This window comes from Trachemys scripta, chromosome 2 (genome assembly GCF_013100865.1).
Source record: "Trachemys scripta elegans isolate TJP31775 chromosome 2, CAS_Tse_1.0, whole genome shotgun sequence".
Lineage (NCBI taxonomy): Eukaryota > Metazoa > Chordata > Testudines > Emydidae > Trachemys > Trachemys scripta.
The window spans coordinates 95,906,871-95,920,385 of record NC_048299.1 but is presented as its reverse complement, the minus strand read 5'-3'; the positions used below and the strand labels follow the sequence as shown (position 1 = coordinate 95,920,385).

Here is a 13,515-nt window from a genome sequence, read left to right as displayed (position 1 = left end):
CAGGAGGGAGCAGGAAGGCAAGGGCTCGAAGCGGGGGCCCATGAGCCTTGACAGCACAAGGGGGAACCGAGTTCCGGATATGCGGGTAAAGGTGCTCCAGACCTTTCAGGAACCGCGCCGTCATGGGATGGGTAAAGACTGACCTGCCTTGAAATGGAGGGTGGAACGCCGAAATGGACACCAGGTATACCTTAACCAAAGATAACGAAAGGCCTTGGAGCTTAAGGTGCAGCAAATAGTCCAGGATGTCTTGCAGCGGGGCCTCTTCTGCATGAATGAGACGATCTGAGGCCCAACACGTGAACCGCTTCCACTTTGCCACATAGGTAGCCCCTAGTGGAGGTTTTCCTGCTGCCCAGCAGGACCTGCTGGACACCAGTGGAACACCACCGCTTGTCCCCATTTAGCCACACAGTAGCCAGGCTGTCAAGTGTAGCGCTGCCAGGTTCAGGTGCTGCAGATTGCTGTGGTCCTGGGATAGCAGATCCAGCTGAAGAGGCAACTTAAATGGGGTGGTTGCCAAAAGACTCAGCAGCAAACTGAACCAGTATTGACAAGGCCATGCTGGGGCTATGAGGATGACTGTTGCTTTGTCTTGCTTCACCTTTAGTGGGACCCTGTGGATTAATGGCACAGATGAGAAGGTGTACGTCAGCGCTCCTGACCATGGGATCAGGAAGGCATCTGGCAGGGAGTCCTTGTCCCTGCTCTGCAGAGAACAGAACACATGGCAGTTTCTGTTCTGCCTGGACGCAAACAGGTTCAAATGGGGAGTCCCGCATCTGTGGAAGATTAGGCTGACCACCTCCAGATGGAGCGACCATTTGTGGCGAGACGAGAAGGTCCTGCTGAGGCGATCTGCCAGGACGTTCTTGGTACCGGGCAGATGGGTGGCTACCAGATGAATGGCATGCTGCACACAAAAGCCCCAGAGGCTGAGCGCTTCCTGACAAAGGGCCGAAGACCTGGCGCTGCCCTGCCTGTTGATGTAATACACCACAGTAGTATTGTCCATCAGGACCTGCATCACCTTACCTTTCAGGTGGGGCAAGAAAGCTTGGCAGGCCAGGTGAACTGCTCTGAGCTCCCTGACATTGATGTGAAGGGCTAGTTCATTTTGTAGCCAGAGGCCTTAGGTATTGAGCTCTCCCAGATGGGCTCCCCAGCCCAGATCCAATGCATTTGAGACAAGGGTCAGCGCCAGAGATGGGTCGCGAAGGGAACTCCTTGCAGCACCAACTTGGGGTCCCACCACAAGTCGAGACAAGAGGATGTGGCTCAGCACCGTGACCACTTGGTCCAGGGGATGCCTGCTGGAGATGTAGACCAAGGCCAGCCATGCTTGTAGAGGTCTCAGATGAAGGTGGGCATGGCTGACCACATACGTGCATGGGCCATGTGGTCCATCAGTCGCAGGGCCGTGTGGGCCGTGGTGAGCAGGAGGATCTTTATGTGGGAGATCAAGCCCGTCGTGGCCTGAAAATACGCTTCTGGAAGGAAGGCCCTGGCTTGCATGGAGTTGAGAACCGCTCCCATAAACTCTATGTGTTGGACTTTTCTGTGTTTATTAATAGGCCTTGGTCGCTGTAGGTGGAACACGCCAGATCGAGGCCCCTTTAGAACCTTCTCCAGAGACCTGCCCTTGATGAGCCAGTCTGAGAAGAGAAGCCTGAGGGGGATACAGAAAGATCTGGACACCTCGATGCCTCAGGTAAGCTGCTACTGGCACCACGCATTTTGTGAACACCCTGGGGGCAGAGGATAGACCAAAGGGTAGTGCCATGAACTGGAAGTGGCGCTTGGCCACTATGAAACTTAGGAAACACCTGTGTCCCGGGAATATGGAAACATGAAAGTAAGCATCCTTTAAGTTGAGAGCGGCATACCAGTCCCAGCCAGGACACTATCTAACTAAACACTTAGCAGCTACTTAACAACTAACAAATGATTAAACTATTTACAGCTAGAAGCACAAGGCTAAGATAGGAGAGAAAAACTGCAAGAGACAGAGGTGCTCTGACTGACCACCACTGGCGGTAAGAAGGAACTGAGAGGACGTAGGGCCGGCGGTGCCTGATTTTCCGCGGCATGAGCGCGGCACTCAGAGGGTGCCAGAGTCAGCCCTATGTATACCGCTAAGGCAAAAGTCTCCAATGACCACGCACTTGGGCGTGCACACACGTACAATGGAATCGACATGCACAAGGACTCGAAGAAAAAGAATCGGAACTATTTGTTTAAATGAAGTGGATGATTCTTATCAAAGAGGCAAACAGGCACTGTTATTCATATTTCATCAGCGGCAATCAAATCTACTGAAAACTTAATACAACAGTGATCAAAATGAACTTGAAATATTAGGCAGGAGGTCATCAAGGCTGACCTCTTTCAAATAAAAAATTTCTTATTACTGGTCAATTACATTTTGTTGGTAGCATTATAATTACGGCTACGATTTTGGCCTGGGTATTTTTATTAAAAGTCACATACAGAATGTGAGCAATAAACAATAAATCACATATTTATCTAAGACAAAGCCGGAGCTCTGCTGGCTGGGGCTGAAGACAAAGCTGGAGTCCTGCTGCCCGAGCCTGAAGCCAAAGACCCATCGCCCAAGGCTAAATTATTGGAATTTTCAAGAAGTCATGGAGGTCTCATAAAATCACGGAATCCATGACTTCTAAGACAGATTTGTAGCCTTAATTATAATTGCTAAGGTATTTTGTCTTACATACTTTCTGATGGTTTGTGGATGAATTTACATTTATAACATGACAGCAGTTATATGGCAGATAGTTCCTGAACAATGGATTAATTAAAAAAAAAATAAAACTTCAATTTTGCAAGAGTTTTCATTTTCTTATTATTAGAGGCAGTTGCAACCATTGGAAACATAGGGTGAGATTTTCATGATCACTCACTGTTGACCTAGATGTGCTTCTATTAACCTCATTGCTTCTGAAAATCCAACCTATAGTGTAAACTGTACAGTAGGTCTAGTTGCATAATGAAAAGTTCATTACATTGGTGTGAAGAACACAGAAAATATCTGTATTAGTTTTAGGAATATTATGCATACCTCTGTTGGTTTGATAGTCATTGGATTGTTTGCTAAAAGATAAGTATGGATTACACAGTTTTAGGTGGTTTGAGTCTGCAGGAACCAAAGTCAATGGCTTTAGATAACTCCAATCACCAATGTTTAACTAACAGTACAAGGTGTGAAGGTCTTTTGTTGTTTTGTCTCTGTCCAAGTGGGACATAAGCACACTCTAGCTTAGGACAGGGTCAAGGCCTTCAGATGGGAAACCTTAAACAAAGAACTTGGAAACTAATGCACAGAGGGGGAGAGGCAGGTTTTGCAGAGAAGCAGACTTTAACTCAGTCTCCAGAAACTCTCTCTGCTTCCTATGTTTTTCTGGATAAATAAATAATACTTTATTTTGAAGGTCACTGAATTTTCATATTGCATACAGCTCCCAAAAAGGGAAGTTTAGAGTAACTGCCAAACCCAGCAGGACCTGCTGAAGAAACGTGGCTGGTAAATGGGATGCTGTAGAGCCCAGAGAACAAGTCTAAAAGTGGGGTGGCTCACAGGATTCCACTATGACAGATGTGAAGGCACAGGGCCTATCACTTGGAAGGGTACCTATGGAGAAACTGAGTGAAGGGTCAAAGGTATAGCTAATCCTGAATCGTAACAGTTGGTCACTGCCATATTCTCTCTTATAGTCCACATATAAGACCTGATTCTCCACTGCCTGTAGTCAATTATACCTGTGCAAAATGTGTTGAAAATGCATCTTGACCAGGTAATGATTTATTTCCTCTTTAACAAGAGACAATGACTAAACAAAGTGCAAGCTAGTGGAGAATCAGGTCCATTCATATGTAAAAACACTTTTAAAAAAATCCCACTGTTTTGACCAATTTCCTTTAGAATATCTAAGCAAGCTAGAAATGGCATTCTCAAGCATTCCAATGCTATATAGTATTAGTTTTGTTCCTGGTGGTTTATGAAATAGCATATATTGAAATGGTTATTAGTCTCTTGGATCACTTACAAACACAGGGTTATTTACCAGGCAGGGCAGGATGCTTTCAGCATCCCAAACATGTTGAATCAATCCACCCCTGAGTAATCGGAATCTAGCTTTCAAATTTCACCCCAAAAATGGCGCTTTTAACATCTCAATACCTCAGAGCACTACACTGAGGCATTAGTTGAGTACTGACTCACAGGGAAGAGTACCACATATGGAGACACAAAAATCAACATCTTGAGGTTGCTGACTTTTCTTTGGAGGTTTCTCATACATGTATAAGGGCAGACAAAATAAGTAAAAAGCTAGAGCAGGTTGAAATTTTCCAGTGAAAGAAGTCAATATTGACAAAACTTCATTTTGAAAAAAAAACTGAAAAAAAGGGGAAAGGTTCATAAAGCTGGAGTGGAACATTTTGACTTTATCAGAACAACATATTTTGATGTTTCATCTCAAAATGACTTTTCATTTAGAAATTTATTTAAATTTATATTATATTGTACATTTTATAATCTAAATTATAAAATAAAGTCAAAATTGGAATGAAACATTTAGATTTTATGAAAGCAGAATGTTTTGACTGACTTGAAACAATGTTTTTTTCCAAAAATTTAGTTTTGTAGGAAATTTCGAACTTTTTTGTTTTCGTTCCAATTTGAAATGTTGGCATTTCCCATAGAATAGAAATTCTGCGTTTTGACCATCTTTAGAGAAATATATAGCCACAGGCATGTAGACAAAGCAAAGCTTGAGATTAACATTTTCAGAACTGAATAATTAGGAATCTTAATAAAAATGGCCTGAATTTCAAACTACCACCAACTACAGGCTTTGAAAATGAGGCCACATCTATGTATGTGACTATTTACTGATTTAGGCACCTAACTGTAGGCAATTAAGTTTGAAAATATTGGCCTTCCTTTATCATTACCCTGATGTTAATTTGCATTTGTCACACTGTTTCCATGTCTAGTGAACAAAAAGGCAAAGATTTATATTATTGGACTATTGCCTAAAACATGCCAGGATTAGACCTTCTCCTGCTCAAATTCTGAAACAGCTGTTTTATTTATCATTACCTATATAAATTGTTGCTCAGCTTTGACACCTACTAACATAACACACTGATGTATTTAATACTGACACCACAGCTGGCCTGATTAGTCAACACACTGTGTATCCTATTAAAAAACTGACCTTGTTTATGAGTTTAAGGTCCAACTGAGAATTACAAGCTCACACTGAAGCTGTGATTTTTTTTTTCTGAACCTTGGGCGATATCACTGAAAATCAGGTTCAAAGAAAACCAGAAGATGTAAGGGTCAGGGAGATGTGAGCATATATTTTAATAAATCACTAGGCCAGCCTTGTTATAATAAACGTGGCTTTTAATTTATGTGTTTATTTTGCTGAGCATATCATTTGCTTTGGGGTTTTCCTGTGATACAGAACTATTATGTAGGATATAATGTTAAGAAGACAATGTTTAACAGACGTCACACCATGTTGCTTAAACAAGACTAGTGAACTTTATATGAGTTTTTTTCGATGTACAGATCAGCTGAAACTAACAGGAATAGATTTATTGTACCAGGGAGGATTTCAGTTTAATGGATTTATGGAGCTCTAGTAAATGCCTTCCCCTTTTGGGAAATGATGAAAACAGTCTTAATGTGAACATATGAATCAGTAAGCTTATTTCTTATAGCTAATGAAACACTATTACAATGCTAGGTTATTGACCTGTACATGTGCTACATGTCAAGTACTGTATCTAAGGCATACAAACATACCTGGCAAAAGAAAAGGTCTTGTGAGCATCTATCATCTTTTTTAAATTCTAGAAAGGGTGATTTCAGTGCAAACTGCCAGTCACAGTAAAATACACCTGTACAAAAATCAAGAACCAATCCAAAACATTACACTATTTATTAAGTCAACTTTATTAATAGCTTTCAAAAGAAAATGCAAGATTAAAACAACAAGACCAATATTCAGAAATGAAAGGAACAAAGTATCAAATCGCGCAAGGAATAATGATGAAGCACAGGAAAAGGATCAATGAATAAAGAGCTCATGGTATATTTCCCTGGAGAACACAAGAGATCAATGGACTAGTGTAGGAACAGAGTTTTGATTAGTTCCTGAATTTCTATCATCTGTCAAGGAGATTTTTTTCCTCTGTCATATGATTCCACATAAATAGGGCTGCTGGTGGACTTCCTGAAACTCTAAGTGGCGACAGCTACAGTAAGTGCAGCAGCTCCTTCCTCCCCATCTCAGAGATAAAAGATAATGGGAGTCAAACATAAGTAGTGAGTCATGGCTCTGTGATCACAAAGACACACGGAGAGAATAAAAACTGCACAACTAGAAGTGAAAAAAGATATAAATTTGAAAAGCAAAAATCTAAAAACCCTTGAATTTTTCTCCTCACCTTCTAGCAGCAACAGTGCAAAGGAAAGGGGACCCACAGAAGAGGACAAATCTGGAAATGTAGTAGATATTCTATTCCCGCTTCCGGACTCAAGTGCAGAAAGAGCTCACAAAGAAAGACCATGCCAAATTCCAACATTTATTTGAAGTCAAGGCCTCACAAATTCTGTGGCAGTGGAATTTGCTGTGCAATTCACCCTTAACCATAAAATGGTGATCTGGAATATAAGCTTTCATTAAAAATAAGATTACATTTCCAACCCTCATGGGTGTGAAGAAAACGCTGAAAACATGAACTGAGTGCAACCAATGCTGTTCTGTCTTTCTGACTTGTGTGCAGATATCTTAGTACAATGTGCTGAAACGTCCTCAAAATGCACAACACAATCTAAAGGTCTGTCTACATTTTACTCCTGGGGGAATTCGGTGCCAAAAAAATTAAAAAATCTGCACCAAAAATTAAAAATTCTGCACACAATATTTTAAAATTCTACAAAATTCTGCATATTTTTGCCAAAATAATGGAATATAATCAAGCTGGTTTCAATTATTTTGGTAATTTATTTAAACTACAGTACAATGGATGGATAATGGAAGTGGGGAGCATTGGAGGAAATCACCAAATCCCCTCTGTCTAATAGTAATAGTAATGTAGCTAGTATTGACCCTTTACTTCTAGTTATTAGTCAACAATATATGCAACCATATGGTCAGTGTTACATCATAGGCAACTGAAGAACAAGCAATGGCTGGGAAGTCAAACTCACAATTTATACTGGCTACTGACCATCTCCAAAAAGGTCAGTAGCAAACAGTTCATGGAACACATTTTGATAGGAAATTTTTTCAGTCCAAAAATTTAGACCAGTTCTAATCATTAAAGCACAATAAGCATTTATAAGGCCATACTGTCCTCCAATAAGGCTCCTTTACACCACTCTGGCAATATAAAGGAGCCTTAAATTTTTTGCACCTGTTTTATAGTCCTGGGGGAATTCACTAAGAACAACGTGAACAATTGACTAAGCAGGCAGGCTGCTACATTCTGCTTTGCCTGAGGGAACAGAGCCTGCCCCACACCTACCTCTTCAGAAACACCCCAAAACCCTGCCCCAGCATGCAGCAAGAGTGAGTGAGAGGGACAGACTGTCTCTCTCTCTCTCTCTCTCTCTCACACACACACACACACGACTACCCAGCCCTCCCCCCAGTGGTGATTTACATCTCTACCGGCTGCTCTAGGTGCCCAAACCGACCTCTGCACTGCCAGGGAGGGGCACATGACTGCTCTTGCAGCTTCCCTTTGCTTCCCCACCAGAAGTCATTTTACTGTGGGGAAGCAAAGAAATCTGCAGAGGCCATGAATTCTCTCTCCCATGGCTGTGTTGAGTGCAGCTTAGATGGACCAAAGAATGTGTATCAATTACTTTTCATTGCTACAACATTAGCACAATACACCTAATAGAACAACTCGAGAACAATACTTTTGGTCACACCTTAAAGTGCTTGCTTAAAGTTTGAATGTGGTATAGTGCCGGACTCACATTGAGCAGAGTCCACCTGTTTCGCTAAAAACTGGTTAAGCCTGCTCTAAGTCTGCCACTCAAAAGGCCCAATGCAATATTTAGAAAATATTCTGCAACACTGAGATGACACAATGGAAAAAGACAGAGACTGAATATCTTATCCAATGTATAGGATACATCCTGGGCAAGATCCATGGGGTTATTGCCACAGAGACCAGATGAATCTATAAAGCCTTGAGCATTAGCTGGGTGGAGCATTGCTGGCTTTTAGGAAAATAAGGAAATCCTTAGAGAAGAGGAGAGCCTTCTGTTGGCTACTTTTATATTGTACATTTAGTTTTGTGACAAAGAGTCAAAGAGGAAGTCAAAGAGGAAGAAGTTACCTTGCAATACAAGGTTGAAGAATCATGCCCAGCAAAGTTTCAGAATGTTTTTCAGCATAATTTATTAAGCTAATTAACAAGATTCTATAAGAATCCCCCCAAAAGATCCCTCCAACAAAAAATATTCTACATAACTATTTAAAAATAATGAGCATATTTTCATGGAGTAGCAAGTTTTGGGGGGCATGTTTTCACAGACCTGAAGTGCAAGGAAGTACAGTGTTTTTCTCAGTCACAGGTTTATGGGATGTGACATCCACAGTCCAAGCTTGCCCAAAGCAGTCTCTAATGGGCCATGAATCAGGAGAACAGGAAATAATCACTAATGTGACTAAGGATAAGCCTCCCTTTCTGAAGGAAAAGTCTCAAAACTATCTACATTTGGAACAAAAGAGCAATTAAACTGTGCAATAAAACATTTTGCATTCCCAATGTTCCTTACCTTACATTAGAGATCCAAGACTATAGTAGTTAGATATTTTGGCAATACACATACTGCTTTTATGGCACATCTCTCATTAGAGAAACCCTTACCAACATGTTCAGACATGGGTGCCTACAGTTAGGCTCCTAAATCCATATTTAGAACTGTCACTGACTTGTGTGTTAGACCTCACATTGCTTGGCTAATAATGTGAAAACAGCCTATGGGTGTGGCCCCACTAGATTAAGTTTTTTGATATTTGTGTGTGTACCTGTCACAGTGCAATGGTACACAGATTTTTCAGAATAGCTCTCACATCTAGTCTGTTACTAGGTTCAGTGTTGGAGACACAGAGCAGTTGAGTGGATATAGGCATGGAGTGTTGGGCGGAGAAGGGGGAGTACAGGGAAAGTTTTGGATCACCAGCACTGTAATGGTGACCTAGCCTACAAATCAAAAGTAGAAGTTATGTATAAAATTTCCCATTTGTTGTTTTCTAAATAAAATAAGCATTTGTTTAAAATGAGAAACCAACTCCAGAACATTTCCTTCAAATTGTCTTTAGGAACCCAACAAAGGAGCGCTCATCAGGGACACACCAAAGTAGGAGGAGATGATGCACAATTCTTGAGTTGTGGGCGCCAATAATATAACACACTCACGTGTATACTGTGTGCACGGTTGGGAGCCAGCATCATTATCATGCAACTTCAGGGAGCAGGAAGGAGACCCTGATAGAAGGAGGGAGGCAGGAAGCTAAAGGAGTTACATGGCACCATTGTTGTGCGTGGCAGGCCCTAAACAGTACAGAATGCATGCAGGTGTTAGACATGGTGTTCTAGGTCCCAAGTACAACAGGCCTTTTTAAAAAAAATCAACACAAACAAATACTAAGGAGGGGACCATCTAACCTGAATCTATTAAACCAGCTCTGTGGGGCTAGAACCATCTCCCTCCATATACGGGGCTAAGGACAGACTGTTTTCACTTTAGGTACCCTGCCTGCTCTTGAAGGTATTTGTCATGGAGATGCTTTTGGGCCTCCAGTGGCCCTTTGTGGGCTGCAATCTTTCTGCAACACCCTGGCTTGAGATGGCAGCTCATCCCTCAACCCTTCCCCCACACCCAGAAGAGCAGCTCTGGAGCCTGCTCCCTCACAGCTTCCAGGTGCATCTATGCCCAGTTCCACTCCTACAGGACAGGACCTGGGTGAAGTTTTAGGGGTTGCAATCTGGGGACGTGGAGGAACAGGTGCTGGAAAGCCAGCCTGAGGTTGGGGTAGGTGGCAGATGATACGGGGATGCTGGATCTAGGATAAGGCCCTCTGGGTGCCTCCTGTGAAGGTGGCACTTGCCTCCTGTGAAGGTTAAAAGGAGCTGCATGGCCTAAGCAAATCAATTCCTGGTGGGGACCAGTGGAGCTATGAAGGTGCCCCTTGCTGGTTGCTGAAGCTCAAGGGAGAGCCAGAAGACAGGTTCTGGTGACATTGGCATTCGGTGAGGAAGAACTTCAGCCCTGAGGTCAGGGTGAAGAGGAAGGGGCTACATGGGAAGTAACCCAGAGAATAGCAGAAGCAAATATTAAAGGAAGCAGCACATGGTTTCTATTTGTAGGGTCCCTGGGTTGGGACCTGGAATAGTAAGAGGGCCCGGGTCCCCTCACTGGCCACTGGCAAGGTGGCCTAAGCCTTGAGAAGGGGATAAGACTTGTTTAGAGGCCCAAGTGAAGGACAGGACTTGAAGAGGCTCCAGTGAGAAAGCCCTGGGGGCACTGCTCTATGCCAGGGAAGATACAGACTTAAAGCTAGCCTAGAAGGGGCTGAGAACTGAGCCCAGAGACAGGGCTGCAGAGACAGATACTGACAAGGGCACTGTGATAGGCCCTGTTGGACCTTTTTTTACCCCAGAAGCGGTTCCGGAAGTCACGAGTTTGACTGTGTGACTTAGCTGGAGAGCTGGGCCACTGAAGACCCCCGTGACAAGGTTAACCACCGACAGGGGGCACCGGAAGGAGAGAGAGAAAGAGTGTGTGTGCAGGTTTGCTGTTGATTGACAGGAGGTGCTCACAAGAGGTGAGTGTCCCCTGTCACATGGGCATTGTACAAACACTTAGTAAGAAACGGTCTTTGCTACAAAGAGTTTACATTCAAAATGGACAGAGAAAGGAAGTATCCTTTTACAGATGAGGAAGTGAGGCACAGAGAGATTAAATGACTTGACTAAGGTCACAAAGTAACTTTGTGGAAGAGCTTGGAATATGAATACAGACATCCTGAATCCTAGCCCAATGTCTCGCACACGGGACCATCAATGTAAAAGGGGCAAGTCTTGTTAGTTCTATTAAAAAATAAACAAACTGCCCCTTAGCCAGCCCTGTCCCATGCACAGGAGCCCCAAGGCAATCTGTGTCACCATTCCTGACAGATCATTCCATCCCTCCAAGCCCCAACCTCTCCCCGCACAGTTAAATACAGAAATAAATAAAAAAGGAAGCGAGGAAAACAAAAGATCCCCGGTCTGGTGCTTGTGTAACTGACATTCTGTGAAAGCCACGAATGGCTTCTTCTGCATCAGCCATCCTGTGCAGCTCCAGTTGTTCCCCTAGCACCATCATGGAGGGGAGGGGTGCTAGGAGGCTCTGGGCAGCAGGGACAGACTTTAGCCTGCAATAATGCAGCATTAGCATTGCATGGTAGCAAAAGGGAGAATAGCCGCCACCCAGTGCTATATCAGGGGTATGTGATAAAAGGACTAGTACAGAGAATGATGTTTTCATGAGGAATACACAATACTGTGTATTTATGACCCCATATACATGGGCACCCTGACCATGTTCTGAAATCATTTTCAGCAATTCACATTCAAAATGGTTCCCACCAACAGAGGTGATGCCTGGGGAGTGGGGGGGGGAAGAGGGGTCATGTGGGGTCATGCATCCCCCCCAGATTTGCTGCTTGGCTTGGAGTGAGCATACGCAATAACATCTGCTGACACCACTGCACTCACTCTGCCTCTCCGCTATTGGCAGGTCTGGGTTGTCTTTGCCCACCAACAAGGCTGGACCAGCCAGATGGACAGGACATAGCTTTGCCCTGAAGGGTCTGGGAAATTTTCTTTTCCAAAAACCATTGAAATGATACTCCAGCCTTTGCCCAGCTGAGCAAGTCCAATCCCAGATGGGTTGTTGAAAATGAAAATGGTTCAAAGCCTGCTGAATTTCCCAGCCTAGATCTCTTTCCCTTAAAGGATTTCAATGCATCCCACACAGAGTTCATGATCCTCGACGAGGTACTTGTGGGATAGAAAGAGACCTCTTCACCCAGCGCTGGCCTGCGATACAGCAGCAAGTTTGACAGGGTAGGGAATGAAGAAGGCTCCAGAATCCAAGGGAAAATGCACAGGGGATGGGGGTTGGTCAGGAATTCAGGGTGAATTCAGGGCCATGGAAATAAATACAAAATTATTCACAGGATAGGATTTATGGCTTCACAAAACTTGGCAGCATAACTCAAACAGCAGACTGAATACAATGCAAATAGACTGTTAGGAATTCATTCATTACCCAAATAGCTGTTGAATTTAACTGTGTTCCACTAACCCGTATTATTTGCTATTTGCGAACATTTGAGCAAATGTGGTTTTGTTCACACTAATGTTTGAGAACGGCTGAATTAATATAGATTTCTATTCATACTGATACCCGTGAAACATATGAAGAAGGGTATGTATGGATGAAAAAGTATTTGCTATTCCTTATTTCCTATTCATAATTTGTAAAATCTTGTATAAAAATGTCAGTCATCTAAATTAGGGAACAGAAAGTGTAACTTCTGACTCAGGTGATCAGTCACACACCACAAATAATAAACAGAAATCAGTTTCTGTGAACAATTTGCAAGCATCCCATGAAATAAGTTGGTACACAATATTAATCAAATACATGAACAGAAAACAGAAAGAAAATTAGGAGAATTTTTCTAATTTCTGTAACAGAAAAGCAGACTAAATGCATCTGATAGTAACACAAAGAACCATCCTGCCAGCCATATTTATGAATGAAAATAAAGGCTAGGTCAAATTCACTCCTTTTCTTTCATTTTGAAATCACCTACCATCATTTACTACATAAAACATATACTTTAATCTTTATAACTCTGATATTGCACCTCCTACAGACCAAACTGGAAGGTATGTATCCCCTCTCCAGCGCACAAGTTTAAAACTAGAAACTGCTACAGATAACTATCCCTAGTTTACAAGTCAACATTGAGCTCTGATGAGGATGATACTTGATAGCAGTAATGTCAAACTTTACACAGCTATAACCTGAGTTTACAAGGATGCATTTAGCCATAATGCTACTATTTATATCTCTATAAACCTAGTTTATGGTGATATAAATAGCAATGCTAATGGCATTAACAGCAGCACTCAGGAGCATCACAGCTGTTGAGTGCTGCTCTTATGCTATTTGTATTACTGTTTATATCATCATAAACTTAGCTGGGTAGTCAAAGATGCCTCATTTACCATACAAGAAAAATGAACGCCCACATTTTAGATCCAAAGCAGAGCCCTTTGTATTGGTGGTTTTATTCATTTCTTTCCCTTTCTTTGCACATCTTAGACTCTGCTAGGAAGTGGCTGTGAGCAAAACGTAACTTGCATGAGCTTAGATGAGGAGACAATCAAAGTTTTCCTATG

At 42.6% G+C, this 13,515-nt stretch overlaps 1 protein-coding gene across 1 annotated transcript in view; it reads right to left on the bottom strand.

Moving 5' to 3' along the window:
- The window catches only part of CNTNAP2 (contactin associated protein 2), a 1,628,923-nt gene that overhangs the window by 224,560 nt on the left and 1,390,848 nt on the right, over positions 1–13,515 (bottom strand). The gene's annotated exons all lie outside the window — the stretch shown is intronic.